Source organism: Episyrphus balteatus, chromosome 1, assembly GCF_945859705.1.
Source record: "Episyrphus balteatus chromosome 1, idEpiBalt1.1, whole genome shotgun sequence".
In the NCBI taxonomy this organism is placed as follows: Eukaryota; Metazoa; Arthropoda; class Insecta; order Diptera; family Syrphidae; genus Episyrphus; species Episyrphus balteatus.
In genome coordinates, this window is record NC_079134.1 from 123,342,129 (window position 1) to 123,366,520 (window position 24,392).

General features: G+C 29.1%; 1 protein-coding gene and 1 long non-coding RNA gene across 3 annotated transcripts in view; both read left to right on the forward strand.

Moving 5' to 3' along the window:
* Nucleotides 1-7,714: 7,714 nt before the first annotated feature.
* Nucleotides 7,715-8,524, forward strand: LOC129917981 (uncharacterized). Its single transcript, XR_008772907.1, has 2 exons — nt 7,715-7,925; nt 8,023-8,524. It is a non-coding gene; the product is annotated as an uncharacterized LOC129917981 (long non-coding RNA).
* A 350-nt stretch (nt 8,525-8,874) lies between these two features.
* The window catches only part of LOC129917846 (uncharacterized), a 148,326-nt gene continuing 132,808 nt past the window's right edge, over nt 8,875-24,392 (forward strand). The window contains exon 1 of one of the 2 annotated variants that reach the window (XM_055998040.1): nt 8,875-9,107. The gene's annotated coding sequence lies outside the window, so the exon portion shown is untranslated. Of the gene's footprint in view, nt 9,108-12,018; nt 12,169-24,392 lie in introns of those variants that run through there. The other variant, XM_055998033.1, reaches the window with a different exon arrangement.

The window sequence follows — 24,392 nt, forward strand, 5'->3', positions numbered from 1 at the left end:
AAAAAAAAACAAGAAGACTAAAATGTTTACCAAGTTTGCAACTTGCAACCATTAGCGATACTCTTGACTTGGGCGCTTAAGGGGTCCAAACGGGGGATAAGCTCTCAAGAAAGTTGAGGTAGGATTTTTGTTTGTGTTTTTTAGTGTACCTGTTCTGCTCTCTGCGAAAAATGCATACAATACAAAATGCAAAAAAATAAATCAAAAATCGAAAATGAGAATGAATGAAAATGAAAACGAAAATGAAAACGAAAATTTGTCTGCATAAAAGAGTTGCGACCGAAATTTGCAGTATAACTATGTGGTAACTAGTAATACTACCATTTGTCAGCTGCACGTAGCACCTTAATATGTATACAGCTGTTTTGTTTACATGTTCAAAAGATCGCGTGTATTAGCAGTGTAACCGTTGAAAACTTTTAATAGTTGGTGGTGTTTATACAAAAAAGTTTGAGTTTACGAAATGTATAGACAAAAATGTATTCCTTAAGTAAGAGATCAAATATGAAATATCACAGATATTTCAACAACATAGATTTTTCTTTTTAAACATTTGTCAAAAACGGCGCAAGGATATTCATATGAAGACCTTAAAATGCTGCTCATAGAAAAGTGGTATTCTGAGGCACAGCTCATTGTGTACATTCTTTTATTAAACATTTATACCTAATTTAATTACCTTGGTGTCAATATTATTTTATTATATTTCGATTATTTAGTTTTAAAGATCAATTAATAGCCAATAAAAGACAACTTTTCTGATAAGTTTTTTAGTGATAAAACAAATTTATTTTATATCAATAAGAAAAATAGTACGTATACGCCACAGTGGCCATTCCAAATTTTACAAAATAGACACCAACAGCCACCACCAAGGGCATCTTGAAATAAAATCACAAAGAAGAAGATAACCTCAACTATAAATTGGTTCGAATTTTTTTTTTCTATTTGGACCCACTTTTTTGTTTATAGTTGGTTTTTTTCTAAAAATAAACATGATTTTATAAATCAAATAACTGACCCGGCGGACTTCGTTCCGCCATTTCTTGTGTTTATTTCTAACTTTCGACTCTGTAATGAGTCATAATTTCCAATAAAAAAGGGAATCAAAACTTGAAAAAATCCTAAAATGACTTTTAAAATATTCACTTTTAAACTTTTAGCAAAAGTGGCCTATGTTAAAAACGGCAAAAAAATTGGGTCAAAAAAACTTGTTTTTCAAGTTACTCGGTCAAAAATCATTTTAAAAATTAAATTGTACAAGCAAGCGCATGACTAAAGCCTATATTTCCTATAAGTTTGAGATTTTTTGCAGACTTTTAAAAATTCCAAAAAAATAAAAGACTACTGAAAAATGTCTCAAAAATTAGGTTGAAAAAAATCGGTTTTAGACCCCTAATTTTTTTTTAATATCTTTCTCATGGTGTAACTCAAATTTCTGTGCAAAATGTTGCGTACCTTTAATTAGTCTTTTGTCGAACGTCTATGACTGCAAAAAAACCTTCACAACTTGGTTTTGAAATTTGTTTGAATTTTTTCAATACCGTTTTTAACTATTGAATAAATTTGTCTATCATTTAAAAAAAAAAGTCAACTCTTTACGACTTACCGTTTAGCCTCTTTTTTCAATGTCGTGTTACCCCTATTTACCCTAAAAATCTTAAATTTTGTTTGCCTTAAACCTTCTCCTCTTTGATTAAAAAAAAAATTAAGGAAATAAGTCAGTCGGTGTGGCCGGTTAGTGAACGTACACAAAACCAAACTTTAATATATATAATAGATAATATTCATGTATTTCAAGTAAGTTTACACGTGATCAATTTTTTTACTTTAGTACAAGTCTTTGATAGTTATAAAAAAAATCAATCAAAAAAGACATGTAACATTTTAGGGTTCGTAGTGAGCGGCTGATTGCCAGAATCTTAGGAGGCAATTTGGAGCGATGTGGTGGCCTATTACTGAGCGTCATTTGTTTAACCCCTACAAATCCTTAAAATTCGATGAATACCTATCGACTCATACAATGGAGACCTTGGTTCGATTCCTACTGGCATATTTTTTTTTTTATTATTATTCTTATTGAATACTAAATACCGATCGAAATTATATTCTTAATTTACACGAAAGTTTAAATTCATGGTGTAAATCATAGTTTAATATTTTCATTTTTTTTATTTCAAGATAGTTTTTATGTTTATGCTCTAAGCCTTTAACTCGGCTCACCTTTCATGATCTGCAAAAATACACCAAAATATTAGAAATTCGATGCCCTTAAACTTAAACAAATAACTTTCCTAGGAACAGGAAAAAAATAAAAGTATACTATTATATTTGATTTAAAAGTCTGATCAAACATTCAAGGCCGTTTTAACCGTTTTTTTTTTTTCACATACATTTTTCTATATACCTATCTATTCTTTTAATTTTCGTTTGCAATTTAGAATTATTTTCCAAAATATTAACTAAACCTTTCCAAATAAATTCGATCATTTTATATTTTGAATACTATTTCTTAACATAACTTACGCTGGAGAGTTTTTTTAAAGCTTATAATTTTATTTTGAAGGGTATTAAAAATTAATTTTTTTGACCTAGTTTTGACTTAGTTTTTTCAAAAACGGCTTCAACGATTTTGCTAAAAAAAATTCATATCTAGCACAGGAAAGATTGACTTTTTCGTGGAACGAAATATATAGTAGGGGAGCCCGAGATGCTAAATTTGAAGTTACTCGAGCGCCATGGGGACCTATTGGATTGCGAAGATTAGGTTCTAAAACGAAAAAAAGTATATGAAAGTTTTAAATTTAAGTGGGGATAAGAGCTTATAAACACGTTAAGAAAATGTAAAAAAAAACTGCCACATTGAAATACTCGAGCGCGTCAGATATTAATAGGGTATACTCGCATTGACTTTGTGATAACCGATAAATATTAATCTGACGATAAGACAGTGGTGGGTGGCTACAAAAAGCGGTAGAACAAATTTAAAAAAAAAAGTTATTCGAGCGTGTCAGATTTTGAGAGGGTACGTTCAGTGAACTCCTAATAGTGTTCAATTTGAATAACTGACGATTTGGACGTGGTCTACACTTATAAATCATTTTTGAAAATGTAAAAAAATATTGTTAACGTAAGTTACTCGAGCGCGTCTGATTTTTCTACTGTAGGTTTAGCTCGATGTTGGAGTCACCCTAAATTATAATCTGACAATTATGTTAAGGTGTATTGCTAATCTGACAATTTAAAAAAAAATTAGACAGTTTTTGAATAAAACAATATTGTTCGTTTCTTCTGGTTATTACCTACTGGATGTAATACAAAATTTACATTATATACATATTATATACAAAGGTCAATCAATAATAATTTAATATTCATAATAACTGGATTCGTCTTCCAGGTTGGTTTCCACTTGTTCAACTTTGTCGTCATCTCGTGTTTCTGTAAGCAAAAATGGTTATGATACTTACTTGATAATCTTTCTTTCGTATGATATTATATTATTAAAAAGTAAACGTACCTAAAGTCATAAGTTTTGCTCGTCTGGTCTTTAACGAAAGAAAAAATACCCCAAATCTAAGAACATCACGTAATGACCAGACGATCAGAGCTTCTATATTTATTAAAGATGGGGCTTTTGCTATAAAGTTAAGAATGTCACGTTATACCTCGATACAAAAATTTGAGTACCGGACTGGATATTCTCCTATAGTAAATTCCATATAAAACGTCTTTTGGGGCTTTGACACGTTATTTTTTATCCAATTTAATGAATTCTTTAGATTTTTTTAAGTCAATCCGTATCCACATAATAAGTGTAAGTAAATAAGACAAAAAAAATAAAGATATTTCGACAAAAACGTTAAAAACTCAGCAACACGAACCAAAAAATTGTATTTTTTTTTACTGTACGTTCATGCTTTATCGATAATTTTGGCTATATTGCCCCATGAAAACCGTCAGATTATATGTTTTTCGTGTTCCTGATAAAATTCCCTTCAGAATAAAAAAAAAGTTAATCGCGCTCGAGTATTTCGAGGTGACGTTTTTTTTTACAACTTTGTGCCTCTCCCATTTTCTTATGCCACGCTCAAATTGTCAGATTATTGAAATATACACTTTTCTAGATGTGTAGGTTAAGCTACCGTTTCTTAATCTGACGCGCTCGAGTATTTCCGAGGATCGATTTTTTTTTACTAATCTGACGGGCTGCCCACAACGCAGACCACTGTATCAAGCTTTTATATTTGGTAGGAGTACATTACTGAGTACAAGCTTTCTCCCCATATGATTTTCTGACGCGCTCGAGTAACGCGCGAAATCCCTTCCTGGGCTCCCCTACTAATAGGAAGGCTGAATTTTTCAAATCTGAGAGGGGTATTAGAAAAGTCCTGGTTTTCGGGATGCCACCCCCCTGGCGAAATCCACCATTTTGGAAAACGCGAAATGGTTATCAGACCAAAGTTCTTTGAAATTAAATTATCTTTTGAGGTCATGTTGTTTTAATTAATTTGATTTCGTTTTTTTTAAAGATTTTATCATTCCCGACATTAGTTTCATAATTTTTTAAACAGTTAAAGTTATAGACTATCAATTCTCCAATAATTTGTTATTTTGAAAGTCATACGATGTATGAATTGAAAGTTATTGATCTGAAAACTATAGTCTAAGGGCCAATTTATTGAGCCTCCATTAAATTTTGAAATTTATCGTTTTAGTTAACAGCGTTGTTAACTATTGACGCCTTTAAGTATACATCATTAAAAAATTCATTTAATTCACTCTACTTTAGTTAAAGTCTTTACTTTTAATGGAAACTTTAAATTTAAAACTCCATTAAAAATATCCTAGGGATTTTTTAGTTTTTGAAAAATAAAACTGTCAAAAGCAGAAATTTGTCAAATCAAATTTTTTTTAATTTGAAGATATGAAGGAATAAATACCTACTGAATTTGGAGAAGGAAAGAATTATTTACGCAAGATTTCATTTTTTAACAACTGTCAAAAGCAATGATTTTGTCAAATTGAATTTGAAGATTTTAATTATAAACAATATGAAAAAACATAAAAACTAAGGCGCGTAATTATTTTGTAGCTGAAAACGCAAGACGAAATCCCACAGATGAGAGTTGCGATATACAAAAGTGTTCTGAAATGTTTTGAGATGATTATATTATAATGCAGCACCTCAACCCGGATTTGTTTTACTAGTAGTTTTTTTTTTTAAGTGGAGAAGATAAATCTAGTAGATCTAGTTCTATGTATGTATATGTGCCTTTCTGAGCTAAGAAATGCATTTTCTTTGAATCTTGTGTCTATTAAAAATCTAAAATGAAGTGTTGTCTCTCCCCTCTTAATAAAAATTAAAGAATTTCTGGTGAGTTGCAGTCATTTTATATATGCATAACTTATTTATGGAATAAATACATTTACATATGTATGTACGTACAAAAAAAATTCGCTCCTGGACTTTATTCATAATTGTTTTGTTGTTTTAATAATTCTTTAGCTCATTTGACGTTTTTCAAATAAATTAATAAAATTAAACAATAAAGAAATGACATTTGACTCTAATGGAGAGTGAATAAAAAGAAATCCTGTTTAAAACCTCAATTTGCTCTAAAAATCCCTCTTAAAAGGTCGAATTTGGCATTTTAACTAAAAGGGCTTTAAAATTTAATGCTCAATTAATTAATGATGTGAAACTTCAAAAAAATCCTTAAAAGAGACTGAATTAAACGAATTTTGTTTTTTAATTTAAAATTCCCATTTTTAATGGAGATTTAAGTTTAATGGAGAGTCAATAAATTGGGCCTAAGTACAGGAAAGTTAGTAAAAAAAAACAGGCATTTTGTGAAACTACATTAATTTTTTTTTTTTTTTTGTAAAATCAAAATTTCGAAATTTCATTGAATATTTTTTACTTAGGTAATGATAATTTAATAATTACTACAGTTGATATGCCATCTAATATTATTTCACTAAATTTAACCAATATTAATTCAATCTCTTTTTTTCAAAAAATTATTCATAAAAAATTATTTTTTTTAAACTGCTCTAACGATTAAAAAAAAATAATTCAAAAAATGCATCTTATTAAAAGAAATTAAGTTGTATACTTTGGAGAACGAATTTTATGTTTTTCTTAAAAATTTTATCACCATTAAATCAAGAGCAAGTTTGTGCGACCCAGTCCACACTCATGCATTTTATTAAATATTTCTTCGTGAAAATATTGCATAATATTCTTTGAGGTTCATTAGGGTGGGTAAAAAAAAAATAAAAATTCTTTTTTTTTTGATTTTGTAGAATATACACACCAAATATGAGCTCTTTAATGGGAACGTCCTCCGCTTCGCAATTTTCCATTTTTACATCAAGCTTCTACTAAAAAAAATCATTTTTTTATTCATTGACTTTTTAGCAAATTTCTTTACATATTCTTGTAGGAAACCAATTCCCACTGATTTCAATAGTTTTCTTATGACCCGTATGCATTACGATTTGGATACGAATATCTTCTAAACCGCTAAAGCAATCAATTTGATGCCAAGGAATTTTTTGTAGAACGTTTAAGTTCCTACAAAAATATATTTTGCTAATTTGAAAATAATGAATTTTCAGTGTATGGGCAAATTTTGAAAAGTAAAAAATGTTTTTATAATTTTGACCTCGAATATCTTTAGAATGGTTAGATAAATGAAAAAAGTTAACAAGACCTTTTTTGTGGAGCAATTTATTTCCTATAAGAATATGTCTTGCGCGTTTGATTTATTATAATTTGTTCAATTTTTTACCAAATTAAGAACAAAAAACGAATTTTTAAAGATTTTCTCGATTTTTGGTCCTCAAATATCTAACAAACGGTTAGATAAACGAAAAAAGTCTATAGGGCCTTTTTTGTAGAGCGTTCAATTTCCTACAAGAATATGTAAAGAAATTTGCTAAAAAGTCAAATGAATAAAAAAATGATTGTTTTTTTTTAGCTTTTCCCATTAATATAAAGAGCTCATATTTGGTGTGTATATTCTACAGGTGTCTAGTAATCGATTTTTAGGAGTACAAAATAAAAAAAAAAAAAAGAATTTCGATTTTTTTGACCCACCCCCCTTCATTTAGACAAAGTAAATATTTTTAAGAACAAAGTTAACCAAAATTTGTGACGTTATTTAAGAATTTTGTAAATAAAAAGAAATTGTTTTGTGACAAAAAAATTGTTTTTTTTTTATTAGATCTTGAATATGTTGTTATCAAAATCATAAAAGCATTTTTCGGAAAGTATTTGTATTTTTAGAAGTGATATTATATATTATACGTACCAACCGTTATTTTCTGCCTCTAAAAAAGTACAATTGACTGTACTCTTAGTACCAACTCAGATTTGGCAATATCTATAGATTAATTATATTATTTTCCTCGGATTTAAAAAAAAATATTTTTCACACACAAACAAAAATAAATTTGTGTCCACACAACGGCAACACTATCCCATCTTCTCTTTGTTTTATGTCAAAAAGTTTGCAAACTTTTCTGGCTTCTTCGCCTTTGCAGCGAGCAGAACCTGTAAGCCATTTCGAAATAGCTTTTTTTGTTTTTGTTGTTGTTGTTGTTGGTGTAACTTGTGTAAGTTGTCTTCCCAATTTTGACTTGGAAATGCAGACCAAAACAAACTGAGAAAAACCAAACATAAAACCAAAAAAAAAAACAGACAAAACAAAATTTTTTGTTTTCTCTAGATGGGTAGGGGAGTGGGTCGCAAGAGTGGCAGGCAAGCCTCAACACCTCGCACTACGAGTTTCCATGCAGGGGAATCGCAGTTCTTTTTCGTCGGTCGTGTCGGTTAGATCAATTGGTGCGCGCACTCGCGAACGGTTTTAATTTTGTTTGAACAATTTTTCCCATGCAGATGTTCGCAAGAGTGTTAGGTTGTTTTATTTAATTTTTATTTTTCTAATTTTAGGTTTTTTTTTCTCTAGAAATAAAAATCATTCTTTTTTTTAATAATTTTTGGATATTTTCCAGGGCATTGTATAAATTAAACAAACCGATCTCGATCGGCGATCGCTTACGTTATCTCGTTTTTGGGGCCCAAACAAGACGCCTGCAGTGCAAACAAACAAACATCGTGTTCGATAACTTGTTGCAAAAAAATGAACAACAACAAAAATATACAAACACGAAAAAGAGTTAAATTATCGTTTTAAAGAGATAAACAAGAAAAGTGGAGAAAGAAGGAGCGAGAAAAACGGTTCCTTTCAATTTCTTTTGCCCACAAACAAAAGTGAAATTTTTTTTGAACTTGAAAGGGGAACCGAGACGAAAGTGAACGGTGAATACTGAACAAACTCACCATATGGGTGATTTACAGCGATACTATTCCGATTGTATGATTTTATTTCATAATACTTTAATATTTTTTTTTTATTCCAAAAAAATGATAATGTATTTTAATCATTTTGAATATAATTAAAAATTTTAATTAATTCGTGAATAAATTTTTTAATGATGCACAATACTGGCTGATGGTTTTGTCTATTTTTTTGTTATTAAATTGCGAATTTGATTTTTTATGGTAAAAAAGTTAAATTATATATTTTTTGTGTGAACAACAGCAACATTCATATAGATTGGCTTATAAAACCAAACATACAGTGTAATTGGCTGGTTTTTTATTTAATAAAAGACGTGGATTTTTAAATTTATTCCATTATTTTTGTACCGGAAGATAAATCAGTGGAGAATTTGTTATTAAATTAATATATTGTTTGGTTTTTTTTTATTGGCTTAATGTTGCATAATAAATAAAAAAAAAGCAAAAGAAAAGAAAGACTTCTTTAACGAAGTTTACTGGAAAAAAAAATTAAAAAAAAAAAAAAAAACAATTTGTGTGCGGACGGATAGTGTTTGTGTTCAAGTGACAGACCTGTAATTAATTTGGCGGCAAAAGCTAAGAAAGTGCTTACTCACTTAAAGTGATTGAGTGTGATTGATTTTGGGATACATTAGTGTTTGACGACTTTATTTTTTCTTCTATCGACAAATTATTTTATTGGCTGGTTAGTTAACAATCTTTAAAGTTCAACTTGCGGAAAACTCAAATTAATTGGGTAAGTATTATTTTAGATTATGTGAGGTCTCATTTTAATTATTGTGATGTTGGAAGGTAGTTTAAGAGAGCTCATCATTTATTTTTCAATAAATCACCTGCTGGAAAAATGTTGAAATGTCAAGAGATTATGTGGTAATGTGTCTCGGTGATGAGATCTTAGTTTGTACTTGTGCATACCTTTTTTGGAACATTAACTATAGAGTTTCAGATTGGCAATTATTTAACGGAATGGCACAGTTTTTTATTTTATTTTTATAATATAACCCTAGATAGATAACCTTTTTTTCGTTAAAGAAAAAAGAAGTGTGGAAAGTTGGAACCTCATGATGTGTAACTATGGAAATTCATTCAACAAATTTTTGTTTACTACTTTTTTCTTTAATCTTAAGAAGGGATAACCTTTTCAAATTAACTACAATCATATCTTTTGAAATGGTTGGTTTACATAAAATAATATGTGACTCAAACATAACAAAAATCGAATAACAAAAATTAAAAAAAAAAAAACTTATACAAATTAAACCGTAAAACTTGTACAATAAAACTTGATGCCTTTTCTGACCAAAATTGACAACCAAAGATATTTTCTCTATCAAATAGACGTATTAAAAAAGCAAAAGAAAAATAATTAAAATTAATTCAATTAAAAATTAGCATTTCTCATTATGGCAATTTTTTTGTATGCAAAAGTATGCAAAAAAAAAAATTATACCTTCAATAAGCCTTATATTTCTTCTTAACTAAAGTCTAAATGTTTTGTAAAAAGTATAAAAATGATTTCTTGAAATCACAAATTTGTTCACGTAAAAAGCGAATCATACTGTCAATTTTATACATTTAAAAGCTTATTATTTAAGCTTTCAATATTCACCTCAATTATGTTTGTACTACATTTAGAAAAAAACCTGGAATTTTTTGAATGCAATCAATTTTTATCAGAAAAAAATGTTTTTCTTCCATCTCGATTTGGTCAACTTTATTATTTGACAACTTATAATTAATTTTATACCATTGAAAAGCTTATCATTTCACCTTTAAAAATATGCCTCAACCATATCTGTACGACCCTACAAAAAACGTTTTTTTTATATCTTGATTGAATGGAATAAAAAAAACTCTCAACGATGTTAGTTTTATTTACATTAACCTGTAAAATAAAAAAATATAAAAAAATTAACAAAAAATATAGTAAATAAATTAATATATTGATAAGCCAATAAATAAGTAAATCTAACAAACGATTGCAATTATTGACTTAACATCCATTTTATTCTTCAGTTTTAGTTCGATTTTCCAAAATTTAGTTTATACCCACTGTAAAAAAAGATTAAATTTCTAAAAATAAAAAATAAAAACAAAGCAATCAATTGTCAAATAATAATTAATTAAAAATATTATTATAAAAATTAAATATCAAAATCCTATGTATCCTGACCACCCTCCCCAACAAACAATATCCTTCTATAAAGCTTTACATGAGCTACATACATTACCACCTGTAAAGCTTAATACATAGAAGCAAATTTGTTAGTCGGGTCCTCCTGGTCACAATGATATTTTCCTGCGGAAATATATGACCCTTATGTTTGGCTAAAAAAAAAGAAGAAAATATAAGAAAAAATGTGAAGATTTTTAAGAAGCAAGGTTTGACAAATATCTAAGGGCTTATCAGGGCATGTGGCCCATCCCCGATTTGTTCGATGGGCTGCAATGGTTGCGGCATAGTAATTTGTCTCTAAATATTAACAATTTCATAATTTTTAACAATATACATACCATACAAACATACATATTTAAATTAATATTCAGCTTACCAAATTATTGGGCCTCCCAAACCATATCCTTGGACAAGTTTCGCGGCAGGCAATGGTGCCTGTCGCGAAACTTGTTTAAATATTTAATATTATTAAAAACCAATGGTCCATAAGATTTTCCATTTTTCTTTCAATTTTTCATTTTTTTCTATTTGTTAATTTTATTTTTATTTTTTTTATTCTCTTTTTTCTGTCAATGACTTTGAAAATATTCATCAATTTTTAACGTACAACTTTTGACAACAAGTGGATGTGAATTGTAAAATTTTTTCCAAACAAATCAATATACAAAAATTAGTCTTGGGTCTTTTCTAAACAAAATAACGATACATTTTTTTGGTAATCGATTTCGTATGGATGTTTTGATTAAAGAATGGTTGAACTGCCTTAAAGTCAACTGTACAAGAAATATTGGCAACTTGTTAAGAGACATCAAATGCACTTATTGCATTTTACTAGACTTTCGTTGAGTTAAGAGCAAAAGTGCAATGGCGTTGCACCAGAAATGGTAAAAATGCATTTGATTCCCTTTTTTTTTAATGTTCAAAACAGTTGAACGGTAGATCTTTCGTTGAATTAAGAGCAAAAGTGCAATTTTTGGTTCCAATCAAATTTTTTTATTGATAAACAATACATATTTTTTAATTTGTTTTGGGAAGCAAATGCATTGAAATGAAAATGATTTGTTATTTCATTTTCATTTGTAATGATAATGAGATTTGACTTATTCCACTACAAGAATTATATTTGAACAAGTTCTAGATAGTCAAGGAAAGATAGGAATACTTTTGTTTAAATTCCTGAATTTTTATGAGAATGGAATATTAACGAAAAACTGATAAAAATAATGGTATGAAGTAAAACTGGACAGATTTATTTCAGTTCAATTTTTCTTCATTAATAACAATTTCAAGTTTAGCTGCAGCAAAACAAAAATTACTTTAACAAAAAAAAAACTCTAAAAAAAATAAAAACAAATCTAATGTTATAGAGAAGTCTGTCAAATTTAAAACAAAAATAAATTCAAAGCGAAAAATTAAAACAAAAATCCTCGGAAATTATTTTTCAATAATTTATTTTTTTTTCTATTGTACATTTGCGATTACAATAAGAACTGTGCAATTATCAAATTTCGTTTAACAACATACGAACTGGAAAATAAATAGAATATTTATGTTAATTAAAGATTCAAGAATTGCCAGAGAGTTCATTATCAACCCGATGCCAATACTAGTGATTTATAAGGTAAGCTCAGAAAGATTTATTTCCATTGTTAAGATTTTCATAATACATCTTAGGCTTTTGGCTTTCTATTTTTTTTTCCATTTTGTACAAGATATCTTTTCAAAATTTTAACACTTGGATCAATAAATGCCAGGGTTGTATTCCAAATGAATAAAAGTTCTTATCAAATTAGTTTAAATACGTTTAAGGCTAGCTCAAATTTACATTGCAGGGTAATTTCCAATTATGTTTTAAAATCCTTTCTGCATTCAAAGCAACAAGTTGTTTTAAAACAAGTTCAGAATAAATTTTTAAAGACTGCCAGTGTGGTGAGTTTTTTTAATTTTTCTTAAGCTGCTAGTAGGTAAGGCAAGGTTAGGTTAACGTGACTTTCAGCTAATGCACTTAAACTACAAGCTGTTGGAAAGAGCATTATCATTTATTACTACTTGTATAGTCCAACCATAAATTTTCCGTATAATATTTAATTTCTTATTTATTTTTTTTTTTTGTTTTCTTTAATCTTGCTTTAAATTTGCTGCACGAACTCTTGAAGAAAATTAAAGCTCTCTTTAATATATTGAATCCTTTTTAACAGAAAACCTGAAGGTAATTTTGTATTCGATATTGCAAGAAAAAAGTGTACACTATGGCGTATACGTACTTTTTTTTATTTAAACATGGCAATTTCTTATTGAAATATATTTTGATATAGAGTACAGCATATAAAATTACCGATAGTGCATATTACTAAGCCGATCTTCCGGTGAATTTAACATCTTAAATGTAGTCTAACCTGGATAGCACCATCTTTAAGTAAGAAAAAACGTTCGTTTTTGGTAAAAAAGCAGATGAGGGTAATTTATTTAAGAAATGCTATTATAAAATGTATTATTAATATTTTGCTTTAACTGTTTATTATCACCAACTTTCTCTTTCATTATAATTTTGGTCATTTTCAAATAAGTAACTGATAAAGGTACATATTTTTCCTACGAATTGTACACTTCATTTTTCCGTTATTTTTGAACTTTTATTTTAATTTCTGCTCTTCTTGTACTTCACCTTCTTTTATTTTGTTCTTTCAATAAAGAAACAAAAATTATCCAATTTTATTGATTAAAAATTAAAAATAATCAAAAGTAGTTAACAAAACTTATTAACTTTAACGGCTGTTCAACTTGATTTAAGATAAATATTAAGAACCTGATGCTATTACGAGTATTTCTTGGAAAGAATACAAGTTTTTATTTCACATATAAATATTTTGACAAATGAACGATCTTCATTGTTCACCTTGCTCTGCCTTTCACGGTTGTTCTATCTACTAAATAGAATTCATCACACTATTTTTATAATATTTTTTGGATTTTCTATAATTAGAAAATTCTTTTGACTGGTTTTTGTTTGTTTGTTAGTTTTTTTTTTTTTTCATTTTTTTTGACAGTGATGAATTTGTTAAGGCGGATTTCCATTATCATTTTTTAATTAAATAATTTTTTTCGGCATTAAGCTTATAAATATTTAAGCAAATAGTAACAAATTAGTTTTTAAATAAATATATTCTGGTTAGACTGCCCTTTCACTTTTATTTTATAGAATCAAGCCATTTGGAAGAAGACAATTATTAATTTTATGCAAAGCAGTGTAACACGTTTGATTTGTTCTTTTTCATTGTTAAAACCAATTTAAATTATCGAATAAATTAGTTAATTCTTAATATGTCTTAGATTAAACGATTATATTGCTTTAGGTAGTCCGGAAGTCTTCTACAACTGTAATCTTTTTTATATGAGAGGTCGAATTTGGTGTGGTCCACATGCTAGATATGGACATGAACATGGTGGAGCACTTAATTAGCACCTTATTATTAAAATTACTATAAGCTTAAATTTAACTTGTATTTTGCTTATCGATTTTGGTATTTTCCGGCATTAATTCTGCTTATTTTAAATGAGTATGTATATTTACAAAAAATACAAGAATATTCAAAAAGATTAATAAAATTGATAGATTAATAAATTAGAGATTAATAATAATAATGTTTCTCTTGGCACTTGGTCATAATCAAATAGATGAATCTTTTAACTATCCATAACATGTTTTTTGTTTAAACTGTGTTAAGAAGAAAAACTACCGTCGAATTGAAAATAAAAAAAAGTCAGGTGTGCAATTCACACGTAGTAGAAGTGAAACCTTAATGCAAAAAATTTTCTTGCAAAAAAAAAAAATAAAAAATCTACCTATTTTTTATTCTATATCCTTTAAATACATGTTTTTTATATGACAACCTATATTAATATTATATCATCTGAAAGCTTATTGTTTCAGCTCAAAATATTTATATCGTCCATGTCTAAAAAACATCTACAAAAAGAGCTTATTTTTTTTCAAACCTAATCATCAAAAAAGCAAAAAAAAATCAATCTTTTTTCTCTTTTAACACCATTAAATATATTTTTTTAAATGACAACATATACACCGAAAAATAAAATGCACGACTGGGGTCGCACGTACTTGCTCTTGCAGTTCAAAGCACTTTTATGTTAGTCTACTTGTAGATTTTAAAAGCTGGTTCTAAAAAAAAAATTGATATTGAGGAAGAGCCGACATTTAGGGCATGAAAAAAAATTTTTTTTTGTTATTTGACTTTTTTGAGAAAAATAAAAATGCAGTTTTATTGCCACTGCTTTAAATATTACGTATACAAAGTTTAATCAAAATCGTTAGAGCCGTTTTCGAGAAATTCGCAATATCGTATTTTTTTGTATGGGAGGTATACGTTCTAAACGAGATATAAAAAAACAAAAAAAAACCAACTTTCAGAATTCTATAAAAATCATCTGTACCAAATTTGAAGAAAATCCGTCCACCCGTTTAGGCTGTGGAAATGTGTACAGATGGACGCACAACCGCACAGACGCACAGACGCACAGACGCACAGACGCACAGACGTACAGACGCACGGACGGAATTGCGAGACCCACTTTTTTGAAATTCTCCATCATCGTAATGTTGGTTTTGATTAAAACCTCAAATTTTTTTTTCGACACGAAACCAATACTTGCCCTATAGAGCAAGTAAAAAATTTGATAATAACAGCTATCAAATTAACATTTTTCAGTGACAAAAGTCGTCCAACAATTAAAATATCAATTTTGATATTTTATCATATCATTTTGACATTTTTTAATTTCAGGTGGGATAGTGAAAATTTCACATTGACAATTAAAATATCAATGTTGACTAGATTTTACGTTTTAGTTTATTATAATGAAACCTATTTCTTTCCTTTTCATTTTTATTATTTTTATTATTTTAAGAATTTTCTTTCTTTTTTCAAAACATTACTGAAAGGGAATATTCTTTACAAAATAATGGTGATATTATTTTTTCTATTATAGGTGATATAATTGTTTTGTTATTTTCTCCCAAACTATGTGAAGTAAAATCTTAGTGCCGATCAAATTTTCTCAGTAAATCATACATTTTACTTCGAAAAAACACAAAGCGCCTTTAAATTAGTACACATTAAGAATTTTTTATTTAATATTTTTCAATAATTTTAAATGAGAAATTGATATGAAAAAATGATAATAAAATATCAAAAAAAATTTCCAAAATGTGAGATTTAAATATCATCCTGATAATAAAAATGTTGTTTTAACATTTTAAATATCATAAAACACATTTTATAGAGCATTTTTGGCTGATATTTAAAAAATGTTAATATGATATTTAAAAAATGTTAAATTGATATTGGTTTTTTTTTTCGGTGTAGTAAATTTTATATCATCTGAAAGGTTATTTCACCTTTTATATGACGTATAAATCATATTTCTACCATGCCTAGAAAAAAAATAAGAATTTTTTAAAGCCAACTACATATGTCGAAATTTCAAGCTGAGATTACGGTACTTCCTACACTGGTCATAGTCAACAGATCTCCACAGGTGTTTTGAGGTATTTTTCAAGTTTTTCAATTTAAGATTGTGTAACTTGTAGAGCTCGTACAGTTAATTGTGATATATCAAATGAAATGTTATGATCAGCATGCGTATTAAAGTTAAATCAAATTTGTATGTGCACTAGATCAAAAGATATAACGTGTGTAGAAAAAGAACATCTTTTTACCGTTATCTCAGAATTTTGAATATAAAATTAATTGAAATTGTGTACATTTATAAATTACCTATCTACAGTACAAATTTTATTCATCTATCTATATCTTCATCTATAAAACAAAAAAGTTATAACAAGTTGAATGTTCGTGTCGCGTTTTCGTTTCATCTTGTTTCAAATCACTACGATACTAAAGAAGTTTTCAATTCAAAAAAAAAAAAAAAAACAGCAATATAAAGCTGCAACTTACAAGTTATTAATTTCTTTAATAACCCCTGTTTTGTTTTGTAACTTTGGGAATATTTATACTTTTTTGAAAACTGCAATTTTAGTGCATGTTTTTAAATAAAAAACTAGTTTCACACCATACAAATTTTTTTTGGGGTACTGCTCCCAAATACATGTAAGAAATTGAGTTTTTATAAAACTTGGAGCTGTTAATTCATTTGTGGCGAAATGGCGTATAAAATAAAAAATATTTTAATTAACACTGGTGAACAAGGTTTTTGCCACAAGAGCCAAAATATACTTTTCTGAAGGTTTTTGGGGTGCTGAACTCGAATCCGAACTCAGAAAAATGCTATTAGCCTTCGTTCTTGAAATATAACCGTTATAAAATTAAAAATAAAGGTTTTTTTTATAACGGTAATATTTCAAGAACGGAGGCTAATAGAATTTTTCTGATTGCGGATTCAAGTTTATCACCCCAAAAACCTTCAGAAAAATATATTTTGGTTCTTGTGGCAAAAATCTTGTTAATTCATTTGTGACTTAAACTTTAGATAAAGTAAAGTTTGTTTTTGGGTTATTAACTTAAACAATAAAAAAGATATCGGGAAAATTTAAACAGTTTTTGGAAGAAGAAAATAAATTCTCATAGGAACCATTACAAATTTGTTTGTAATACAAATTATCTCACATAAAAATATAGCCTCGAAACCAGTGTAATTAATCATTTCTAATTATATTAGGCAATCTTTTAGTGAAAGAATTGTAAAAAAATAAAAATCACTCATGGGCGGAGGAAGCACAATACTGTTGCAAGATAGGGATTTTTTGAAATTTCACCTAACTGCATTTAATCGAAAACCGTAATGATTTGTGATGAACAAGTTACCAAATTATGAGAGCCTTTAAGTTGGCCTATCAGTATACATATTTCGTTTGAACAATTACTTTTGGGACACCTTGTATGTATCAAGTTATAAATTAAAAACAAAATTTAACTTTTTCCAAATTTGTATATAAAATATTTTAATTTATAAGCAACTTTACCCAGCCGTGCATTTTTATTTGAGATGAATTTTTTCGCAAGTTTTTGAATATATTTAAAATACAATATACTACTAGCTCTTATGGTAAAAAAAATGTTCACAATGTTTTAATTTTTGTATCTAAAAATTGATTAAAGAATAATTCCCTTTGATTTTATTATAAGAAAAATTGAAAAAAACGTGTAAATTTGCTTTTAAAATTAAGAAAACACCATTTTAATTGATTTTGAGCACGAAATGAAGTTATGATTCTTTGTTCTATATTTTATTATATGGGTATCATAACTTCAAAAACCGTTTTTCAATAAAATTAATTTTTTGTATTAGTCTAAGAGCCGGGAGCAGATTTTTTGCGTGAGAGGTAACCGATTCATATTAATATTAGAATAACTCCCAGCCATGGTGATGACGAAAACGAACGTCTGCCAGCATGTGTCTGCGCCTTTGCTGAGAAAAAGTGCATCAAAAGTACATTTTTTCTGAAAATTGATTTAGTGAGGGTAACCACCTGGAAACAATTGGAACCTGACGCCCTCGTCGCCCTGATTACAAAAATACCCATGACAGACGTTTTAACCGCGCCCAAACACCCGACAGACGAGCCCGAAAACGCGTTTTTTTACGCGTTTTTAGGGATTGGGGTAACCACCTAAAAACAATTGGAACCTGACACCCTCGTCGCCCTGATTACAAAAATACCCATGACAGACGTTTTAACCGCGCCCAAACACCCGACAGACGAGCCCAAAAACGCGCATTTTTACGCGTTTTTAGGGATTAGGGTAACCACCTAAAAACAATTGGATCCTGTAGCCCTTGACTCCCTGAATGCAAAAATACCCACGACAGACATTTTATCCGCGCCCAAACACCCGACAGACGAACTCGAAAACGCGATCTTTTACGCGAACGCAAGGGCTTGGGGCAACAACCTTTCCTTTAATTGCCTAGCCAATCTTTTGGCATTAGTAAATGTATGAAATTTAAGCAACATTTTTGAAAAAAATTTTTTGTTCACAAAAATCTTCAATTAAAAAATTTAATCGCGTTTTTGGGTTCGTCTGTCGGGTGTTTGGGCGCGGATAAAACGTCTGTCATAGGTATTTTTGCAATCAGGGAGTCAAGGGCTACAGGATGAGACTAATTTCAAGTGGTTACCCCAAGTCCTTGCTTTTTTATTTCGCGAAAAAGATCGCGATTTATGACTCGTCTGTTGGGGGTTTGGGTGGAGGTAAAACGTCTGTCATGGGTATTTTTGCAATCAGGGAGTCAAGACCAACAGAATGAGACTAATTTCAAATGGTGACCTCAAGTCCTTGGTTTTTTATTTCGCGAAAAAGATCGCGATTTAGAACTCGTCTGTTGGGGGTTTGGGCGCAGCTAAAACGTCTGTCATGGGTATTTTTGTAATCAGAGAGTCAAGACCAACAGAATGAGACTAATTTCAAGTTGTTGCCCCAAGCCCTTGCGTTCGCGTAAAAGATCGCGTTTTCGAGTTCGTCTGTCGGGTGTTTGGGCGCGGATAAAATGTCTGTCGTGGGTATTTTTGCATTCAGGGAGTCAAGGGCTACAGGATCCAATTGTTTTTAGGTGGTTACCCTAATCCCTAAAAACGCGTAAAAATGCGCGTTTTTGGGCTCGTCTGTCGGGTGTTTGGGCGCGGTTAAAACGTCTGTCATGGGTATTTTTGTAATCAGGGCGACGAGGGCGTCAGGTTCCAATTGTTTTTAGGTGGTTACCCCAATCCCTAAAAACTCGTAAAAAAACGCGTTTTCGGGCTCGTCTGTCGGGTGTTTGGGCGCGGTTAAAACGTCTGTCATGGGTATTTTTGTAATCAGGGCGACGAGGGCGTCAGGTTCCAATTGTTTCCAGGTGGTTACCCTCACTAAATCAATTTTCAGAAAAAATGTACTTTTGATGCACTTTTTCTCAGCAAAGGCGCAGACACATGCTGGCAGACGTTCGTTTTCGTCATCACCATGGCTGGGAGTTATTCTAATATTAATATGAATCGGTTACCTCTCACGCAAAAAATCTGCTCCCAGCTCTCGGTCTATACAGGGTGTCCCACAGTCACCGCCCCAAATGAAAACCATGGATTCCTGAGGTCATTTGAAGTCGAAAAACTTAAGAGGTAATTTTCTCGTTTTCGTCCCGTTTTCGAGTTACCACGGTTTTTATGATTTTTGCTCTCTCGTCCTTTAACTGGCCTTATCTTTGCCAAACTAAGTTTGATTTGAAAGATTTTTTTAACAACCAATCAAGAATTTGTTACAGTTTAAGTTTGCCTCAAAACTTTTTTTTCTGCGGACAACCGTTTTTCCACAATTTTGCATCAAACACAATTTTCTTCGTTTTTTAAGTTGTTTTTTACACTTTCATATCATTTAAGTCAAAAAAACACGTTAATGAGTATTAATTTTTTGTCCTTTTTCTTAAAGCCCAGTTTATTTTCATAAAAAAAATAAGTTTTATTTCATAAAAAAGGCTACTGAAAGTAATTAAAAAAAAAAATAAACAAACTGAGTGAATTAAAAAAAAAATAATTTTTAAATAAAAAATTGATTTAAATGAATTAAAAACTTTTCTGAGCTATTGTGATTAAGAAAAGAACAAATAGATAAAGCTCAGAAAAAAATTTAATTTATTTAAATCAATTTTTTATTTAAAAATTATTTTTTTTTTTAATTCACTCAGTTTGTTTATTTTTTTTAATTACTTTCAGTAGCCTTTTTTATGAAATAAAACTTATTTTTTTTTATGAAAATAAACTGGGCTTTAAGAAAAAGGACACAAAATTAATACTCATTAACGTGTTTTTTTGACTTAAATGATATGAAAGTGTAAAAAACAACTTAAAAAACGAAGAAAATTGTGTTTGATGCAAAATTGTGGAAAAACAGTTGTCCTCAGAAAAAAAAGTTTTGAGACAAACTTAAACTGTAATAAATTCTTGATTGGTTGTTAAAAAAATCTTTCAAATCAAACTTAGTTTGGCAAAGATAAGGCCAGTTAAAGGACAAGAGAGCAAAAATCATAAAAACCGTGGTAACTCGAAAACGGGACGAAAACGAGAAAATTACCTCTTAAGTTTTTCGACTTCAAATGACCTCAGGAATCCATGGTTTTCATTTGGGGCGGTGACTGTGGGACACCCTGTATATAAACATTTTGATTTAAAATAAGTAGATACATATGTATGTCGCTCTAAAGAAATTTGTATTCGATACAAAAAATTTTAAGAAAATTCACCGTTTTTTTAAATGATTTTTCCAAAAAAAAATTGAATTTATTAAAAAAAAGCCCAAAAATATTTTTTTTACAAGCTTTGCAAAGTTTTAATATTGCAACTTATATATTACTTCTGTACAATATCATTGATAATTTTTTCCATTTTGCTTATACATATATGGCAGGTACAGTTATTTTTGTCCCAAAAAAACAAATTCAATTTCCTTTCTAATTAATCACCTGAAACCTTTAATAGCAATTTTGAAGAAAATCTTGTAACTTCTTACAATTACTAATACGAAGGTATGAGGCAGCATAGAAAAAACTAGAATCGATTAAAAAAGGATATTGTTTAAAAGGACATTAATTTTAGATAAGAAATATAATTTTTTGTTCTCCCAAATCCATCATAAAGCAAATTTTTTATCAGTCTATACGTTGTTTACGAAATATTTCCACAAATCTTTTTAATACATTTTAGTTTTCCTAAGAATACATATTCCTTATGTGAATTTCAAACACATGAACATTCAATTTTTATGAAACCTATTCAAAATCTATAAGAGAAAAGCGCAACAGCACAAACTTGGCACTTTTTAACTCTATCTCCAAGTGAATTTTTGAAAGTTGGTTTTATTTCATAGCACCAACAAAAAAAGACAAAACTTTTGTAAATTTTCGGGGATAATGCACATACCAGACTAAGGATCCACAGCGAATATGTGAATGTGGGTTATAGCATAATATGATTGCTATCAATTGAATATTTGAAATGTGAAAATTTTTTACTAATGCCTATTTTAGAAAATGTCGCCTATTCAGTTATAAAACTATGAATTTGAAATTCACTTCCCTAGTCTTTATAAGCTTTACGCTGCAATTAATAAATTTGCTTTCTTATGCCTGGAATTTTACGAAACCATTGATTTCAAATAATAAAGAAATACTAACTTAAAAAAGAAATGGTTTCAAAACTAGCATTTTAGATAAAATAATAATTAGATATTTATCTCTGAAAATTTCAAAAATATTTCATCAATCGCTCTGCTCCTTTTGGAAGGCCTCTCTATAAGGGCATTGCAGCAAAATTGCATTTCATCTATAAACGCTCCATCACGACTAAAATTACATACTGGTACCTACCTATCATTCAATGAATTCTGCAGACAAATTGTTATAGTTGTTATATCTTTGCGCAACTCAACAACACTCTGCTTCACTATACAATTTAACAAATTTCAACATTCAAATCCATACAATGCCCTGCAATCTTGCCATCGCAATTGCACTTAACAAAGTGCAATCATGACATATTGGATGGGGTAATGATTATTTTCCGTTTTTTTTTTACATCCAAATGACATTTTGCCTTTCGAAAAGAGTTTTATATCCAACATTATGACCGCTCAAGCTCATACCTTAAACTCATATGTGTGTTTATTTTCATTTTCATTTCTTCGTGTGTCCACTCCTCTCTCTATAATTTTTTTTTTTTTTTTGCCAAATACAAGTTCTCAAGACCGTGCCTCCAAACCAGTATTAGCTATACGCAGCTCGCAGTAATCTAACTCATGTGGACGTCTTTGCGATTGCGATTTTTGTTTTTGTGTCAGCTAAATTAGTTAACGTAATAAAATATATACGACCAAGTTAACCGCTCTTGCGCGAATCATATCAGCGGATACAGATTGAGATCAATCTTAATTTGCCTAAAGCTGTTCTCACTATTTTCAATCAATCACGCATTAATAATCGAGCAGAGATTGTAATTTTGATGCTCAGGGGCTTCTAGATAAATATTTAGATCTTTATTTTACTGATGTGTATTATGATTGTGGACTTTCACTTACATATCCTTGGGCAATTTTATTATGTAGCCAGCCATACAAACAATTGAACTAATTAAACTTCATGAAAGAGAATCTTTAAATAGTTTTGTATTCAATAATGAATAATTTATATCAATTGGAATTTCTTATTGTTGTTGTCTACCTGAGATTCAACAAAGTAATGTACTTGTAATTAATTACGTAAGTTGGATGGTAAATGTCAAATGCCTCACGCAATTGAATTTTGTTCCAATAGCTAAAATGTGTTTTTTTTTTTTAGTAAAACCAAACTAAAATTAATAAAGCGAATGTCATCTTTAATATGTAACTCTTAATCTTACTATACAGCTATCAAAACAAACAGTCTCCATTTTGCAAAAGTAATAAATTTTCAAACTTATTTTGAGATAGCTTTTTCCTATTTGAGAAAAATATCAGTACACCCAAAACAAATTGCTGTAGAAAAGTCAGTGAAATCGACCCGACAACAATATTGTCAGTTTGAGCAAGAAGGGATTGTTAATTTCATTACCAAATCATAAATCAATCAAATTATTGGTTAAAAGTTAATACATAACTGTCTTTTTAATATAAAAATTTGGGTGTAAGTCTACTTTTAATAATCATTTTTAGCAAAAAAACAAAACCGACTTCCATGGATAAAAACTGGATTTTTTTGTTTTTAAAATAGTTCCTATGGCTAATAGTGAACGAAATTGAAACCAATTGACCACACTGCAGCCAGCAGCTTTCCAATACAAAAAGAATTATCAAAATTGGTTCACTCAGTCCAAAGTTATGCGGTAACAAACATAAAAAAAAAAAAAAAAATACAGACGAATTGAATACCTCCTCCTTTTTGGAAGTCGGTAAAAAACTAGAAATATTTTGAATCAATGTTTGGAAGTCTTGTCAACCAACCATAATACTGGGTTAGACGAGATCATCGATTTTAACATTTACTTATGTACATATAATTTGTCACAAATTTCAAAACTTTGATACGGAAAGCCTCTTAATTTTTAGAGAACACGCTATTACCCTTGATTAAACAAAATACATCCTTTAAATCGATAAATACTGAGGAGCAAAATATTTTGTATCAAATTTTTATTCAATTGCTATCGGGATTTTTGACATTTTTGAAGATACTCGCTATATCCTTTACATATTTTATATACTTAAAAAAAATATCTTATCCTTGAATTTATTGCAAAAACACTCACTAACCCTAACACTAATACTATGAAAAAGGAGAACTGAGCAAAAATAATAAAATGCCCGACTGAGTAGTACGAACTTGCTCTTAAAGTTCAAGTTGCTAAAATTTTGTACACTTTTTATATAGTAATTTGGTAAATGTATATATATAAAAACAATTAAAAGGAATAAAACAATATCTGAAAGCCAATTGAGCTCCAAAACAAGTAGATATATAGTTTGATTTGTTTTATAAAGATGCACATATTTAGAAAAAAAAATTAAATCGTTAGATCCGTTTTTTAAAAAAATAATTTTTTATAGATAATTATTTTGGAAAAAAGTCTTAAAATAAAATTGGTATGCCATTTTGTTGAAATCACTTAAAACCGAGATTTCAAAATAATTCATTTTCCCGTTTTCGAAAAATTATTTTTTTCAAAATTTTATTTCTGCTTAATATTAAAATATATTAAAATTATATATGCTTGGGTATAAGAAATTTCGTTGAAATAAAATAAAAAGTTATATGGCAGGTACCGTTACCATTAATAGGTTTTCGAAAAAATACAATTTTTCATCAAAAACT